The sequence below is a fragment of the Brienomyrus brachyistius genome, chromosome 6, assembly GCF_023856365.1.
Source record: "Brienomyrus brachyistius isolate T26 chromosome 6, BBRACH_0.4, whole genome shotgun sequence".
Taxonomy (NCBI): domain Eukaryota; kingdom Metazoa; phylum Chordata; class Actinopteri; order Osteoglossiformes; family Mormyridae; genus Brienomyrus; species Brienomyrus brachyistius.
This window is the reverse complement of record NC_064538.1, coordinates 27,590,766-27,607,579: the sequence shown is the minus strand read 5'-3', so window position 1 is coordinate 27,607,579 and position 16,814 is coordinate 27,590,766. Positions and strand designations below refer to the sequence as shown.

Here is a 16,814-nt window from a genome sequence, read left to right as displayed (position 1 = left end):
TAATCGCAATCGCCTCCCTCGTCAATAACTAACAAAGAGCTAACAAAATGACTTGCTCATCCTCTAATGTTTTGGTGTAACAATGCATTACTGAAATTATGTGTGAAGTTTAACATAGAAGTTTTTTTGCACGTTCGCTACCTACTTAGCATAAAAGTTGCGGTTTCTGTTGTGTGGTGGGAAAACGACATGAAATTGGCTCTAAACTTGAAAAGTTCCAGGTCGAAATGGCCCACGAACTTGGAACCAGGAACCTGGTTCTGGAACTTCAGTGTCAAAGCACCCATACACTCCTGACGATTATTCAAATCTAATGCAATCAGATAATAAAACAATCTAATATTTAGCCTGTGTATAGTTAATTGAGTTTGTCTATAATGCAGCAGTTCCATGCCTGATCACATTTAAGGGCACACTGTCTCATGTTATACTGTGCCACATTGTCGCTATTGAAATATGATCCATCCTCTCAAGCTGCGTATTTCCCATTAAGCTGTCTGACCCGTTGGTCTGGTTGTAGCCGAAAGGCGAGACAGCCTGGCCAAAAACATGGGCCATCTCCCGGGGTGGGGGGGGGGGTGTTCATGCCACCAACATGCCTAGGGCCTGCATTACTGATGCAGTTTCTGTGATACTGCCGCCAAAGGCTCTTCAACTATTCAAGAGGAATATGCAGCACTACAGGCGATCGCTAGGATTCAGAGGTCAGAGGAAACATTCGTCAGCTGTCATCTCCCTATTCAGATTTTATCTAAATAGCTCAGTGTTATGACTCCTCCTGTTGTTGCTATTGCTATGGCAACGTGGTTGCTAGGCAGCAGTTTTGAATTTGAAGGCCGAGCGATAAATTCAGGCGGCTGACTCGCAAGCGGAAAGTTGTATGCATGTGAAACACATTGATGTGAAATCTACGGGAACACTGCAGGATCTGCGTTGGGATCTTCAGACTAGGTTTTATGAATGAGAGACTGCTGTTTCTAATTAACTGTACTCTATCACGTATAAGTATAACCAAAAGGCTGTAAACTCAAACGCTGAGGCTTTGCAATCAAATCAAATATATACACCCTCCTAGCATAACTCATGTCCACGAAGAAAGATGGATGTGTCCTCAGAATTAAGGTATTTGGATTTGGCGTGGCCTGTGATTTCTGTTATTGTGTAACATTGTACTTATATGTATGCCAGTATATTTGTACAGTCAGTAGTCAAGTCGTAAAAATATTTTAAGGGCGATGGTGGGGATAAAATCTTTAAATGATAAAAATTTGATCATTTTTGATAAAATTTTAAACTTACCGGAAGGGGGGATGAAATTTGCTGAGCAAATTTCTGAGGATCAGTCCTGCTGCCCAGATTAAATTGTTTCAGTCCCGATGCGAACTGGACTCTGCCAGTTGACATGGTGAGCAGATTTGCCTTTACGTGAGTGATGTCACACAGAACAACTTACGGGGATGATTTATTTCCAAAGTGGAAGGCTTTTGTTGGCATCCACACACACCTCATGACAGCTGGAGCCCAGTGTACAGTCGATTTTTGCTCCGTCACAAATAGCACTGCACATAATCCTTGGTTCGTGTAACATTTCAGATTTATGAACAGGAAAGCACTTATGGTTGTTCACTTCTATTTTCTTCCATTTTGTGCCACCAGACACAGAGAAAGACCTGACTCTGGGCTGTCTGGGTTTGATCTGCCTGGGGAGGCATTTTTATTAAAATGTGGTTACCTGTAGAAAAGGCGATATGAGAAATAGCAAACATCAGCCACACCAATATACACCAATGAGCCACAATATTATGCCCACTCCTTTGGGAAGTGAATTATATTGACTATCTAATAAGAACAGTGCATGCAAGTCTGGAATATATCACATTCAGAGAAAATGGACATGGATAAAGATCTGAGTAACTTTGACAAGGGCCATCTCATTATGGCCAGACAACTGGGTTAGAGCATTTCCAAAATGACAAAGGTGCTCATGGTCGACCATGGTGCGCACCTACTGAGAATGGTCCAAGGAGGGAATCACCATGAACCACCGACGGGGCAGCCAAGACTCATCAGTGTGGGATATGAATAAAGGCTATAACGTGGTACAGACCGACAGAGGGGCTACTGTGGTACAACAGGCAGATAATGTTGAAAGCACCTGTAATGGGCATGAGAGTGTCAGAACTGGACGTTGGGGCAATGGAAGGTCACCTGGTCTGATGAATCCCGTTTTCTGTCGCATCATGTGGACGGCAGGGTAGGTATTGGCTATCAGAGAGATGAATGTGACCGACACGTCTGATCCATGGCTACGTACCACCATACGCCGCAGGGCTAGATGCATTTCATGATATGTTATTTCCGTGATCATCGTCAAAATAATCTGCCCTTTTTGCCACAGTAGCCCTTCTCTTGGTTTGTACCACACAAGACAGCCTTCACTGATATCTCACATCAGTGAGTCTTGGCTGCCATCGATAAATACTGTAATAAGAGACACTATGCCTGTCAGTACTGCGTAATGAGAAATAGGCAGCCTGGCCACTGACCGGGGGTAAAGAAAACAGAGACTCTTTGAACTTTACAAGACATAAGTCTTACTATCTCAAACTTGTTCTAGTATAAAATTATAGTAATAGGGGCAATACTTTTCAAAACTAGTCTCTTGTACTTTTTATTTGGTCTGTAATGGCTTTGCCTTCCTGTGTTGCCGATGCTTCCCGGTTCTCCTAAAACCAGACTTGCTCAGACTGTGGCTAGGGCTGAACCAAGCTCTGCGCTAATGATGAACAGAATGTGTTTTCCTCGTCGTCATGGCTACCGATCTAACGGGGCGGAAGCCTCCTGAACAGAGGGGGCAGCCATGGCGTGGTGAGGGGGAGCTAATGGTAACCTCACTGAAGTAGTCATAAGATTCTTCACTTATTGAAAAGATAAGCTATGCCTGCAGAGATAAATCAATGTGAGTCACAAACCAACTGAGTAACAGGCTGTATCTCAGGGACACGACCTGCTGAAAGGAAATAAACTGATAAAGAGTCTGGGGGCATGCAGATAGGTACCAGAGGGAAGACATGGCTTTTCTTTTGGTAAACCTGTTTTGCTCCTTGACTGACGGGTGAACTTCCCATTTGCCAGATTATAGGAATATTAGGTGTTAATGCCAATTTGAAAGCTGTACAGCAGCTGAATAATTGTACTTAACAGAACATTGGTTGCTGCTTGGGGTGATATGGTGGTGTGGTGGTTAGCACTGTTGGTTTATGCCTTTGGGACCTGGGTTCATGGCTCCGTGGATGTGGAGTTTGTATGTTCTCTCTGTGTTGTCATGGGGTTTCCTCTGGGTACTCATGTGGGTTTTATTGGAGTTATCAAACTGTGAGTGTGCCCTGTGATGGGTTGGTACCACATCCTGGGTTGTTCCCTACCTTGTATCCATAGGCTCCAGACCCCCCCTACAACCCTGAATGGGACAACTGTAAGCTGGAAGATGCAGTGAAGCAATGATGCAGTTTTTTCTCACTGCGATCTCCTGTTACGTCACACAGGGGTGCAAAGACGGATATATCCGTTCTCACCTTGGGTTAGTGACCACGCCTTATTTACTCCACATTCCTTTGATGAATCCACACAGCCTGCAATTTGATTCATTCTCAAAAGAGGTCCAGAAGATTGTGAAAGAATTCGCTCGGTGAGGCCATCCAATGACCTCACACTTGTCCCTTGCTTCAGGTTAAGCCGCAGAACAGACATTTCAGGATTCTCAGGAAATCTCTCAAAGCTGCAGCATACTTGGTAGTGGGAGCCGAGATCAGGAATCTGTCCATATGCTGCTTTGCGTTTCTCCTTCCACCCCACCTCCAGGGTGCAGGACTCGCCCGTCTCTACTGAAAATACAGCTGTGCTCCATTCAGATGCTGGAATGTGCACCATCTGCATCCATACTAATGAAATCTTTCCATTCCTTTGAACGTCTAATGCCTGAAACCACCTGTATGGTGAAAGGGGTCATTTCGTTAAGTGCCATTATGGTTAACAATGTGGACCCACAAAAAGAAACAAGAAAACAGCCACACATCTCCCCAGACGCAAGACACATTCCAAAAACGGTACAAATTGGGGGGTGGTATGGTGGTGCCGTGGTTAGCACCTTCACCACACATGCCTGGGACTGGGGTTCTAGTCTCTGCTAGGGTTCCATAGATGTGGAGTTTGTATGTTCTCCTTGTGTTGTCGCAGGGTTTCCTCCAGGTACTCTGGATTACCCTCACAGTCTAAAAATATACTGAGGCTAATTGGAGATATATATATATGGATTGGTACAAATTAGTAGAAATCTGATAAATAGATGACCTCACTTGCTATATAATCAAAAATATGAACTGAAATCTAGCAGTCAGTTCTAGTTCCTTAATTTAAGCCCCCAGTGCTATGTGTGGCAACCCAAGGAAGGATAAGTGGCAGAAAATGATGGAATTAAGTATTCAGAGAACAGAATTAGCTGTGAGTCACTAATTGCTCATTTTTTCCATGGTACTGTGCACTTGATAAATATGAGCAGACAGCTGCTCTGATCTAATCTCTACATTCACGCTTCGCTCCTTACTGGGGCTGCTTATATTCAAATCATTGCTCCTTCATTCATAAGAAGGGCTCCCTCACTCTAATTCGGTCCAATTATGGGATGGAAGCCTTTGGAGCATAACTAGAGGTTCTTACATAGGTGCTTATCACATTTCAGCTCACTGGCTGCCCAGCCCTGTCCTGTCTTGTCCTCGCTTGTTTCCGAAGATCTTTCATTCAAAGGGGGTCACAGGTCTGCCGTAGATGAGGAGGGTGACAAAGCAGGGTGTGGTTTATCGGAGACGTTGTTTGCACGAAGGTGCCAGTCACTGGCTGCAGAAGGACACCCAACGAGCCTCTGCAGACACAGAGGGGATGTCGTGCTTAGGGGAATCCCAGGCGGAGCGGCAGTGATGTGCATGCTGGGAAAAAAATACAAAATGGGGTCCCACCCTGGAAAAAGTCTATCCGTCCATGATGCATTTTGGGTTTTGGGGCCATTTTATGTTGTGGCTAGTGTGGCAGCCAGTGAGTCATCGCCAGTGATTTACATCAAATTACGGATGACGCTGGGCGCTTCCTTTTTGCAGTGCAGGAAAATGCGATGGCTGCAAAGATAGTTTAGCTTGGGCTGCTATGGCATTTTTAGAATACGGCGTCACTGGGGGCTTCCGCCCTGAAACGAAGGGAGCTATTATTGAGAACCGTGATGGAAACTCTGAATTTCTTGCAATTTTACTCTCAAGTAAAAATCGTGTGAGATAAGTACAATGACCTGGCGGTCAAAATCCTTTCACTGACAGCAGGATCTGATGTAAACCTAACTAATAAATCCGAACAGCCCTATCAAATCACAATCTGCTACCTACCTATTACTAATGAATGTTATAACTAGAAACACACTGTCAAATTCCGAGTGCTGTTAAAAAGGGGCTGTTAAACCTGGTCTGCTAAGTAATCAGGATCTGCACAATGCTCCAGTGTGACTGAATCAGCTGGATTTTCACAGTTGAGAGGCCGTGTTTTGGTAGCCGAGCTGCAGATGTCTCTCGTTATTGTGGGCTGAGCAAAGGCTGGAATGTTGTGATCTGTGAATCATTAACTTCCCAGAATAGTCCCGGAATGGTTTTAGGTTGGTTCCACAGGGTGTGTTTAGTTCTTGACTGCGTGTGCAAGATTGAAGAAAAGAGTCTTTGACACATAGCATGACGAGCAAGTTTGATAAGAAATTTTCTGTGAAAACCGGAAAGCGTAACGGTACCATTATATTTCGCTGTTAGTGCAACATAAATATGATAAACACAAATGTTTATGACATGTTCACAGTATAAAACACATATAATGTAAGTGAGTATAGAAAATTGGGCAGAACGAGGGTGCAGTGATTAGCTCTGTAGCCTCACACCTCTTGGACTGGGATTTAATTCTCTACCATGTGTGTGGAGTTTGCATGTTCTCCCCATGTCGTCGTGGGGTTTCCTCCAGGTACTCCGGTTTCCCCCCACAGTCCAAAGACATGCTGAGGCTAATTGGAGTTACCAATTCGCCCGTAGGTGACCATGTGTGAGTGTCTGGTGTGTGAGTGTGCTCTGCGATGGCTTGGTGCCCCATCCTGGTTTGTTTCCTGCCTCATGCCTGTAACTTCAGGGATAGGCTCTGGATCCCCTGTGACCCTGAACAGGACAAGCGCTAACAGAAAATAGATGGATGGATAAGGTAAGCATATAATAGGCACTGTGCTTATCTGATTATTGCTTACAAAGGTGCTCACTTTTGCGCCTAATGTTTCTATTATCTGTAAATCAGTAGTTTAAATCAACTACAAAAATAAATAGCAAAACCACTGAATTTGGGGGTTAAATATGAGACCTTATAATTTTTTTTCTTTTTTTTAATGAGGGAGCGTAAATAAGATTAACTTATTGCTTGCAGACATGCTGTAAAAACAGAACTTTTTTGTGTACAATAGATACTGCGTTTTGTAAGTTTTCCATAGTGCATTTAAACTTATTTATGCAGACTATTTTTTCCAAAGCAACGTTCAAGTGGGGCAAGTTGCATGTCACAAACACATGTGCTGTTAGTGAGTTCAGTGGATGTAAGTACGACTAGGCTAAGTTTTCAGTGAATTACCAGTCACGAGTGTAAGTGTCCGTGGCCTGTCGGGGGTGGGGTGTTGGGTTTCTCAAGGAAAGCATTCAGGTATGACAGCAGGTAAAGGAATGTGTGTAGGCGGAGAGGGCATAGGGCGTGGGGGTGGGGGGGGGGTGGGGGTCAGGTTGTAGGTGTGTGTGGGTCATTGCAGGAGAAGAAGTATGTTAGTGTGGATGAGAACCAAATCTCAAGACAGAGATTTATGATGCCTGGAAGTAGTCAGAGGTGCATAATTCCTCTCGAGGCCCAGGAAGATGTAGCTTTAAGCAGTTGCAATTTGACACGCCCAGGACAGCAGCAAGATTCCAGCTCTGTCACTGTTAGGGTGACAAATTACTGTGTGATGATTGACATTGGTTATGTGTTTGGCTTGCATTTACCCAAACGATTGCAGGGCTCTCCCATCACCAGTGATGGACACCAGTGTAAAGCATGCAGTCTGTCCATTTTCACTTGCTGCTAGAAAATCTATCACCCATTTGTTTTTGTTACTGAATTAAAGACCAGTGGGTTTTTAAAGTCCAATGACATTTAGACGGCACTGACCACAGGGCACCATGTTTAGTGGGTAATAAAATAACTAGATAGGGCCTCACCCTTGCTGTGAACAAGGCTTGGGCGCATATTATATTGCAAAATCAGGATCTTATCAACTCTAGCGTTGTATTTCTTGATTCACCTCCTTTTGTGATTGCATAATACACTGTGTGGGAATTACACAAACAGGGAGGAGAAGATGTTGATCATGGTGGAGGTTACTCCTATTACTACTGGGACTGAATTTACTCCTTAGGACACCGCAGTGAGGGGCTGAAGGATAAGGGCATTTCAGCCCTGAGTAGCAGCCTGGGCAGAGATCGTACGCATGCAGGGCATATGAAGCCCTGATTTAGTCCAGCCAGACCTGTAAAAATAGCAGATACATGCCCTCTTGTAGTCGCATCTTCTGAATGGAGTTCTGGCATGTGGTGACTTTGACACACCTTTAGTCCTCAGCTAAATTATTAATGTTGCTTCTGACGAGCTGACCGTGCAGGACATCATACATCTATCCTCGACTCCCCCCTTCATAGCCTCACCGATGAGTAATAAGGCGGAGGGCTGGGTTGTGTTTTCGTTAGTGGTAACATACTTCCATTGAAGATCTCCCTGGCCTGAGAATAGCAGCCCATCCATGTCCTTCATGCTTTTTGGGCATCTTGCTGCTGTTGCTAGTAAATCCAGCCTCAGCGTAGCTTCCGAACGGGAACTCCTAGCCGTGAGAGAGATGCAAAGGCTAGGTGAGGGTGCATTCAGGAATGTGAATGTAGCACAGCATATTATCAAGGCTCGAGAGGAATCCGGGCCAGCAAAGCTGGAAGAGGCATGAGTGAGTTTGCAAATGAAGGAAAGAAAATGAAAGAGGAGCATCAGAGACTGGGGATGATGCAGATGCAGCGTGCATTGTGGGCTTATCAGCTGGATACTGCTGGACGCTGGCGTGAGTCAGTTTTCTTCTTGGCTTTGTTATTTGGAAATGTGTGTCTTTTTTTGTTCATTTGGACCCATAAATGAAAGAAGGACGGTCGCCACAGGCCTGAGAGTTCCACACAGCGGGGGAGAATAATTGAGCCCAACCCATGCAAAGCGGCCATGGGATATTTGCTGAGAGCAGGCGCGCCGCTGCCAGACGGGTGAAATCTGACACCAGTGTGAGTTCAAAGGCTTTGCCAGAGATGCGAGACACCTGTTCAGATGCAGGTATCTGTCACGCCCCTGCAGCCAACCAGCTGACGCCACCTGCTGCCGCATGAGAGCACATTTTCACCACCTGTAATACGCATCAAACATATACTTTAGTGCTATTGTAAAAGAATGGGAAGGCACTTTCACGCTGTTTGTCCTTGTGCTGGGTGACGTCGACCCACAGGTGAGTGTGACTGTTTGTCCGAAAGATTAGCAGGATGGGAGGGTAGCAGAATTGTGTTTTTTTATGCACTATAGAGCATAAGGTCGCCTTCAGATGGCAAACGGTGCCTCTATGTCACGGTAACTGCAGCTCTTTATGGCCATTGATTAATTTGACTTTCACATCGCTTCAGTTTGGACCGGGGTTCTTCTTATCATAATCACTTGTCACAGTGCCTATCCAGGTGCAGTGACTGCAAAATAATTTAGAGATGACAAAATAAAAGTGAAAACAATATCGTGGATATAACAGCAAGTGATAAAAATTTGTATTTTAGAAAGATGTGCTGAAAAAAATAATGCATGATTCCTGTAAAGGAAAACCAAAGGACGAATCCTTTCAAAATGCCAGCTGATAGAATAACGAGTTTAATGTCACCCCAAAAAGAATAACAAAAAGATCATTTTAATTACAGAATATATTTGAAAGGCTAACTGTCTGAGAGCTGGCACCCACAGATTGGAATGGCATGTTCACTGCCCCATAAAGATGGGAGGGTTGGTGACATGTTATTCCTATGAATATACTTTCAACAGCCCTACAAATAAAAAAGACACTGAAAGAGACAACCGTCTTCATCTCCTATGTGTCGGACCCAGAAGGCACTCAATGTGGCTCTGACAGCACAATTCTCACATAGAATTAGATATATGTCGGTAGTTTTGCAGCTACAGACATAAATAATCCAATAAAATACTTCAGGACTCGCTCTTGGCAGGATGGTAAACAGAACCATGTGATGTTGGGATGGGAGGATGGAATGGGATCTTTATCTGGGTATGGATCCAACACTGCAAATAAACAAAAGACAGTGATTTCAGCTTCAGGACCAGGGAAACACGTGGGTTAGCAAAACAGTCCTGGGGTCTTGGGCAGGGCTATGGGTGGGTATCAGCATCTGGGCCTGTGGGGGGGGGGTAGGGCAGATAACCTTTTCATATCAGTGTAATTAGGTGCATGTGAAGTGAAGGAATGAGCTCAGGCACCTGCTGTCACCCCACTTGATGACACCCTTTGCTACGCCTTGCACACGCAACGGAAATGACCGCGACACAACTTCCCCTCCCAATTTGCATATGCGATAAGTCATTGTATGCAACCAAGGTTGTAACTTTTGCTGGAATACTGGGGCAGGACAGAGCCAGAGCTGATCATAACAAACGGAGACTGCTTGTGTGAAATCGAATCTTACACGAGAAACACTTACACGCTACTTTCCCATGCTGCCAGGCTGCAGAGACACTAGCTGTCTAGCCACAGGTGGGAGCACAAATTTGGTCCCCCTGTAAACTGGAACCTTCCAGTGAAATACCTGGCAGTGTAAAGCGGCAGAGCTCGAACGTGCCGGCTATGCGTGCTGTTTTGGAAAAGCGTGCGGGTTACACAACTAAATAATATATGGTAACACAATAACCCATTTAATAAGCAGGTAATGCAGTAACCATGACTGATGGAGGGCCTGGGGGGGTGGTCAGGATTCTGTGTTTGTGTTATTTTTTTGACGATGCCTGTGAAAGATGCACTGAATGCAGATCAGATGATGAATTTAGATTCAAGGCCCACTTTCAGCACTTTTCATGCTATTGAAGCATGTGTTCTTGCAGGTGAAGCTGCTGTCTATTAGTCATTGTTCGTTTCTGAGTTTGTGGGGCTGGAACAGTTGGGAAAAACTCATAAACAAGACATCACATCTGCAAGGCCAGAAGATCCAGACGGCTAGATTTCCCAAGCCAATATAAAACAAATAAAAACACCATGTTTGTACAGTCTGTAACGGACTAGCATTTTTATCGTCCTACCCAAAGCATTCTTCTCCTCTTACTAAACTCCCCTCTGTGTCAGGGAACACAACCCCCCAGTGCAGAGTTGTGTGTGGCGGCTGTAGCGGGAGGGCGTGCCAGGCGGCTGTAGGGGGCTCAAAGAAACGTGCCATCTGAAGAAACCTTTCCAAATCTAGTTTTGCTCAAAATCGCATTTCAAACCACATCTGAAACAGCCTGAAAATAGCCACCGAGTTTTTAGGCTTCCCAAACGCATACGGCACGGGCACTCCCAGGGGTGGGAGGGGGGGTCAACCAGTCTCCTCAAGCTGCGGGGAACATGTTCAAAAACGGGAGAAAAATTCTGCCCAGTAGTTTCACCCTTAAATCCTCTAAGCATATTACGAGACGTCTTGCTGTTTTGTTCAAATGGAAAATCCCTTTTTTTTCTCAGGCCTATTCCAGTTCAGTCTGGAGGAGGCCAAGTCGTAAGCAGGAGTTATTTACTTCATGAGGGACACATGAGGGAAAGCTTACAGAGATGGAGGCCGTCTTCTCATTATGTGGGACAGTAGCGTGACTAGTCCGACCCCCCCCCGCACACACACCCACCCGCAGGATCATTTTAGGCAAATGTGGCTGCTCTGCCTGCCAGCACTGATTCCGCTTCACTGACTGCTCTACTGTTTTAAAAAGGAGAAATTTGAAATTTCAGCTACAGCTCCTTTGTTCGGGCTTTGAAGTTCACAGGGGAACAATCTGAATAGGTTTTCTTTGGCCAAAAAAAATAAAAAAAGGTACTTTTCCTGCAAGTGGAAACAACTGCTTTCAATTCAGTGTTTCTACTTTATTCACAACCGGTACAATTAGTCCATGCTGAGCCTAAAGCAACAACTAAAGAAAGCTGTAGTGTATTTTCTTCAGTATTGCGACACGGGAGATACTTAAAGACAAGATGAGCTCTTATTATGGTTACAACCCCTTAAATTTATCTGTTGGTTCACACAGTTTGTGATTCCAAGCTTATCCTGTGTCTTATCCTTCTGTTGTCATTTTTGTGTACAGATCTAACATTCCTTTTGCTGTTTCACTCGCAGATGGAGGTCCTGCAGTGGGGGAGATACATGCTTGGGCCTTTTGCTGCCTCTCCCAGGTCAAAAGTCAGGCCTGGATTCCACGCAAATTGCCACTTCTCTAGTTGCACTGTTTGTTGAACTGGACACGAAAGAGACTTGGAGGCTTTCAAAATAGCCAAGAGGAGAGTAGTTTCTCACTTCAAAAGCGTACTTCAGCAGCAATGCTCATATTTCTGCAGTGCTGGGTCTCAATGCCCTCGTAGAAGGCAGACTTATTTTGGATGTTGCTGTGTTTCTGGTAGTTATGCACAAGAGGCCAAAATAAACAAGATTCTGGCCCAGCAATGGGAACTTCTGAACGGGTTGCATATGTCTGCTGCTCTCCACAAACATATGAGGCATTTCTCTGACCAGACTGCTGTGTGAGGGATGCAGGAATGGAAGAGCTGGGATTTGGGTTGAGGTGGGGAGCCAGCATATGGGTGGGTGAAGGTTCCTGTAAGGCTGAACCATTACGCTGAAAATCGAATGGAGACAGTGAGTCAGCGGACGTTTGGGGGCAGAGCCAGAAGCAGAAGCAGTAGCCATGGCCTCCAGCTCCCGCCAGTCTCTGTGGGCTTCTGCTGGCTACGCTAGAGGGGTGTCACCCATCCATGGACTCCACGCTGCCATCTCCACTCGGCCTCCCAGTGAGTGGTCTCCTTACAGCTCCATAGACAACATGGCCACGTTGCAAAGACGCACATTACTTATCTCCCTTGATACGCTTCCCATTTATGGTCTTTAATGAATTTTCCATCTTTTTCCCCAACATACAGTGCCTCTTTTCATGCCCAGAGTCCAAACAACGACACTCTTGTGTCTAAGCTTTGGACTGGGGGCGCCACTGTTGATGGGGAAAAAGAAGAAAACTTGCAAGTCGTCACAGAGTGTAAGTGTCCACATTTCACACATTGCTGATGTTTAAACTGCAGTGTGACCTGCCAGGTTTATCCCAATTGGTAAAAGGGGGCATCCCAGTAGCGGCACGTAGATTCCATGGAAATGTTAAAAACGTTAAGGTGTGGTACCAGTCTATGTAGTTTATCACCTGTGGGTCAAACATCTTTGCTGAAATTCCTTCGCATGTTATCCTTGCACAAGAAAAAAAAGTTACTCATGAGTGTGAGTCCTTCTGCACCGTGGCTCCTGATTGGCTCGTGCTTCCCGGGCGGCATGAGTCATGCCCAGATTTGCCTGTTAGGTCCAGAGGAGCAGAAGATGAGCAAAGTTAAGCAAAGACCACAAGGAAATCTGCACAGTTTTGCCATATACACTATATTGTCAAAAGTATTGGGACACCCCTCCAAATCATTGTGTTCCATTCCCTTCCATAGCCATAGGTGTATAAAATCAAGCACCTAGGCATGCAGACTGCTTCTACAAACATTTGTGAAAGAATGGGTCAGTCTCAAGAGCTCAGTGCATTCAAGTGTGGTCCAGTGATAGGATGCCACCTATGCAATCAGTCCATTCATGAAATTTCTTCGCTACTAAATATTCTACGGTCAAATGTTAGTGATATTATAACAAAGTGGAAGCAATTGGGAACGACAGCAACTCAGCCACAAAGTGGTAGGTCATGTAAAATCACGGAGCGGGGACAATGCATGCTGAGGCACACAGTGTGCAGAAGTCACCAACTGTCTGCAGAGTCAATAGCTACAGACCTCCAAACTTCATGTGGCCTTCAGATTAGCTCAAGAACAGTGCGTAGGTAACTTCATGGAAAGGGTTTCCATGGCCAAGCAGCTGCATCCAAGCCTTATATCACCAAGTGCAACATAAAGTGTTGGATGCAGTGGTGTAAAGCATGCTGCCACTGGACTCAAGAGCAGTGGAGATCACGAATCACACTTTTCTGTCTGGCAATCTGATGGATGAGTCTGGGTTAGGTGGTTGGCAGGAGAAGAGTACTTGCCTCACTACTTTGTGTGAAGTATAAAGTTGGAGGGGAACAGTTTGGGGATGGTCCCTTCTTGTTCCAACATGACTGTGCAGCAGTGCACAAAGCAAGGTCCATAACGACATGGATGAGCGAGTCTGGTGTGGAAGAACTTCACTGGCCAGCACAGAGCCATGACTTCAACTCGATAGAACACCTTTAAGATGAATAAGAGCGGAGACTGCGAGCCAGTCCTTCTCATCCAACATCAGTGCCTGACCTCACAAATGCTCTCCTAGAAGAATGGTCAAATATTCCCATAACACACTCCTAAACCACAGTAATTGTAGCTGTTATAGCTGCAAAGGGTGGGCCAACTCCATATTAAAGCCTATGTATTAATAATTGGATGTCATTAAAGTATATGAGTGTGTAAAGGCAGGTGTCCTAATACCTTTGGCAATATACTGTACATGATACAAAACAAATGAAAAATATTACAATTACACTGATTCCTATTTAATTTTATACTGTGCCAGGATGAGAGAAGAATTAGATGATTTTTAAGGGACAGTTGTTGTGGACACATATGTGCTTGGCATTATATTTTAGGAATGAATGGTTTTACAAAATCAAAAGGAGACTCGCTGACCCCCGCCCCCTCCCCCTCCCCCTCCCCCTCCCCCGCCCCCTCCCCCTCCCCCTCCCCCCCACTCCTCCAAGAAACTGCAGGATCAGACTAGAAGCAGTCATAACCTCCACCCTCCGTTTGATGTTGACTCACTGTGTGTATAGAGAATAGAGATCTGAGTGGACTTCCGTTGAAAACGGCATTTTTGAAGCTCCACAGTCCAGTGAGAGAGACCCTTCCTCAATGGCGGGAAGCTGTACTAATATGCTAAGGTCAAAGTTTGCATGGACTGCCCGAGTGGAGGGGCGGGGTGTGGCGGGAAGGGCGTGGGATGTTTTTGCAATGAGGAGAAAAATACAGACGATTCTAATCGTGTTACACTCTAGTCTGAGTATACCATAAGTATCTCTTGAGTAAGTCACAGGAAACCAAGTCATTACTTGCCTCTGTCGGCCTTATCGTTGCTGATTACATTACACGGGTAAATATGTCTTGTGGGGTAAACAGACCATCCCAAACCAGCATGTGAATATCTACACTTATCTGACAGAAGCTCACCCTGGCAACCATCTAACAGAGTCAACAGGTAGCATTTCATTCTGTCTGCCTCTCATCTGGGTCATGAGTTTTACATTACATATATACATCTATTTAGGTGGTGCTTTTGTCTGAAACAACACACAGGGGAGGATCAGAGAGCAGAATTAGACTGTGTCCTTGGAGCAATTGTGCTTAAGGGACTCACTCAAGGCAAGGGGGGCAGTTAGGTCAATTCCAGAGGCCCTAACAAAATCTGGAATGTAATTGTATTGGTCTTAGTTGGGGGCCCAATACAATATGCTTTTGGGGGCCCCTGGTTCAAGGATCCTAACAATGAAATCGCTCAAACACGTCCTAGGATCTGAACAGATGACCTTCCATCTCCGAGTCTTAACCTGCAGAGGCACACTTGATCCTATGCAGAAATTTGCTAGCCACTGTCATCGTCGTCTACATGAAAAATCACTGTGAGCAGCATGTTTACATAACCTTTTGTGTCTGTGAGTCACACTGTGGACATGGGGGGAACATTCCAGCCACTGCAAACCTCTGTGGATGATAGGACAGTGAAACGCTGCTTCACTTAACTCACAGCTTACATTGTCTGCTCCCCAAAAAGAATTAATCTGTAGTCATGTTCAGATTCAAAAGTATAACACTCATAATCAAAAGTGTAACTCGTGTTTTGTTGTTTTTGTTTTACTTAGGGTATCAGTAGATGGATTTTAATAGTTGCAGGCAACCCATGCATGTAGTTATTACCAGAATGGTGAAAACGCTGGTTGCTTTTCTTGTTAGTGCAGGTACCTCAGCCTGAGATACGGATCTTCTGACACGCAATTCTGAGATAAGGGACCACAGATAAGCAACAACACCACACTTGTTTCTGGAGAATTTACATACCCTATGAAGGCTGTGCAAGAGCCTGTGTGTCCTTAACAAGTAGGGCACTCCCCGAAGGCAGAATCGCCAATGAAATGTTTTGTCAATCGTTTGAATAATTTCAAATAAAGTTTTAGATCGGGAGACAGAAATACTGGTTTTCAATAACCTTCACGTTGCAATAAAACACGTGTGAACATCTTCCAAAGTAATACTGATGGTACATCAACCTTGAACAGACTTGTTGTCCAAAACTGCCCCAGTATCCTATCTATTACTTGAGATCCCCAAACTTGGCAGGTAAGTCACACTCCGTGTTTGTTCAGAAAACAAAGGTCATTTGTTTAGCAAATATTTCCCACCAATTTACCTAAATATCTGCTGAATCGTCATGCCTAAACATATTTGCTATTTTTGATTACCAGAGGATTTTTCTAGGCAACAGGAGGTGATAAAAATCAGGGAAAACTGGTTAGGTCATTATCTCTTTACTGCTTTTTGACAGAAATCTTTAACAACTGATCAGCAGGATTTGAAAACCCATCAACGAGCCCCAGGCTCATAAAGGAGACCCCACGCCTTGGTTCTTATCATCTACTATATCTCAGGAATGCAGAAGGTAGTTTCAGGTAATTCTTGAGTAATTGAAATGAAAGCAAAATAGATAATGCTTGTTGATATTCAGAGCAATTGTTGCCTTAGTGGGATTTGGGAATGAATTTCTGGTATTTCGGCTAATATCCTCTACAGTCCGTTTATAGATTTAAATAAGTTATGCCTTGTAGCTGGTAAAATTTTCCTAAGTCCCCCATAAATACTGCTCAGTACTACTAAGTATTTTTATTGAAAAATTATGCAGTTGTTCGTTATGAAGAAATCCTCCAGTGGGTGCTCTGTCCGGACATGACAAATTGTCATCCGTGGTCTGCACCCTGGTATGCTAAACTACTTGAGATGACAGGAGATTAAGTCATAGACGACTCATGCAATGGTCCCAATAACCACGTATTTCTGAATAATTTGACGTATTAATACCTTGAGAAGAATAACACTGAAGTGAGTGGTCTTCTTTGCATCAATGTCTATTTTTTCGATGTATAAATATAGACAATCAGAGCCTCAACCAACGTTAAAATTACAGTAACTCTACAGACACAGCCATGTTCATTTTATTGTATATTTATATATAATTATGACTATTATGAACTATTTAATTAACTGTAGTGTTTGATCCCATGATGCTAAGAAGATGGATGGATAATGAATGATGAGATCCCAATATATATGTGTGCGTGTGGGAACAATGCTCCCACAATGTGATACAAACCTGCCACTTTTT

General features: G+C 44.4%; 1 long non-coding RNA gene across 1 annotated transcript; it reads left to right on the top strand.

The window, feature by feature from the left end:
* The first annotated feature begins 840 nt into the window (after window positions 1-840).
* On the top strand, window positions 841-14,016 carry LOC125744955 (uncharacterized). The gene is made up of 3 exons (XR_007398532.1): window positions 841-1,122; window positions 11,520-12,187; window positions 12,317-14,016. It is a non-coding gene; the product is annotated as an uncharacterized LOC125744955 (long non-coding RNA).
* The last annotated feature ends 2,798 nt before the right edge of the window (window positions 14,017-16,814 follow it).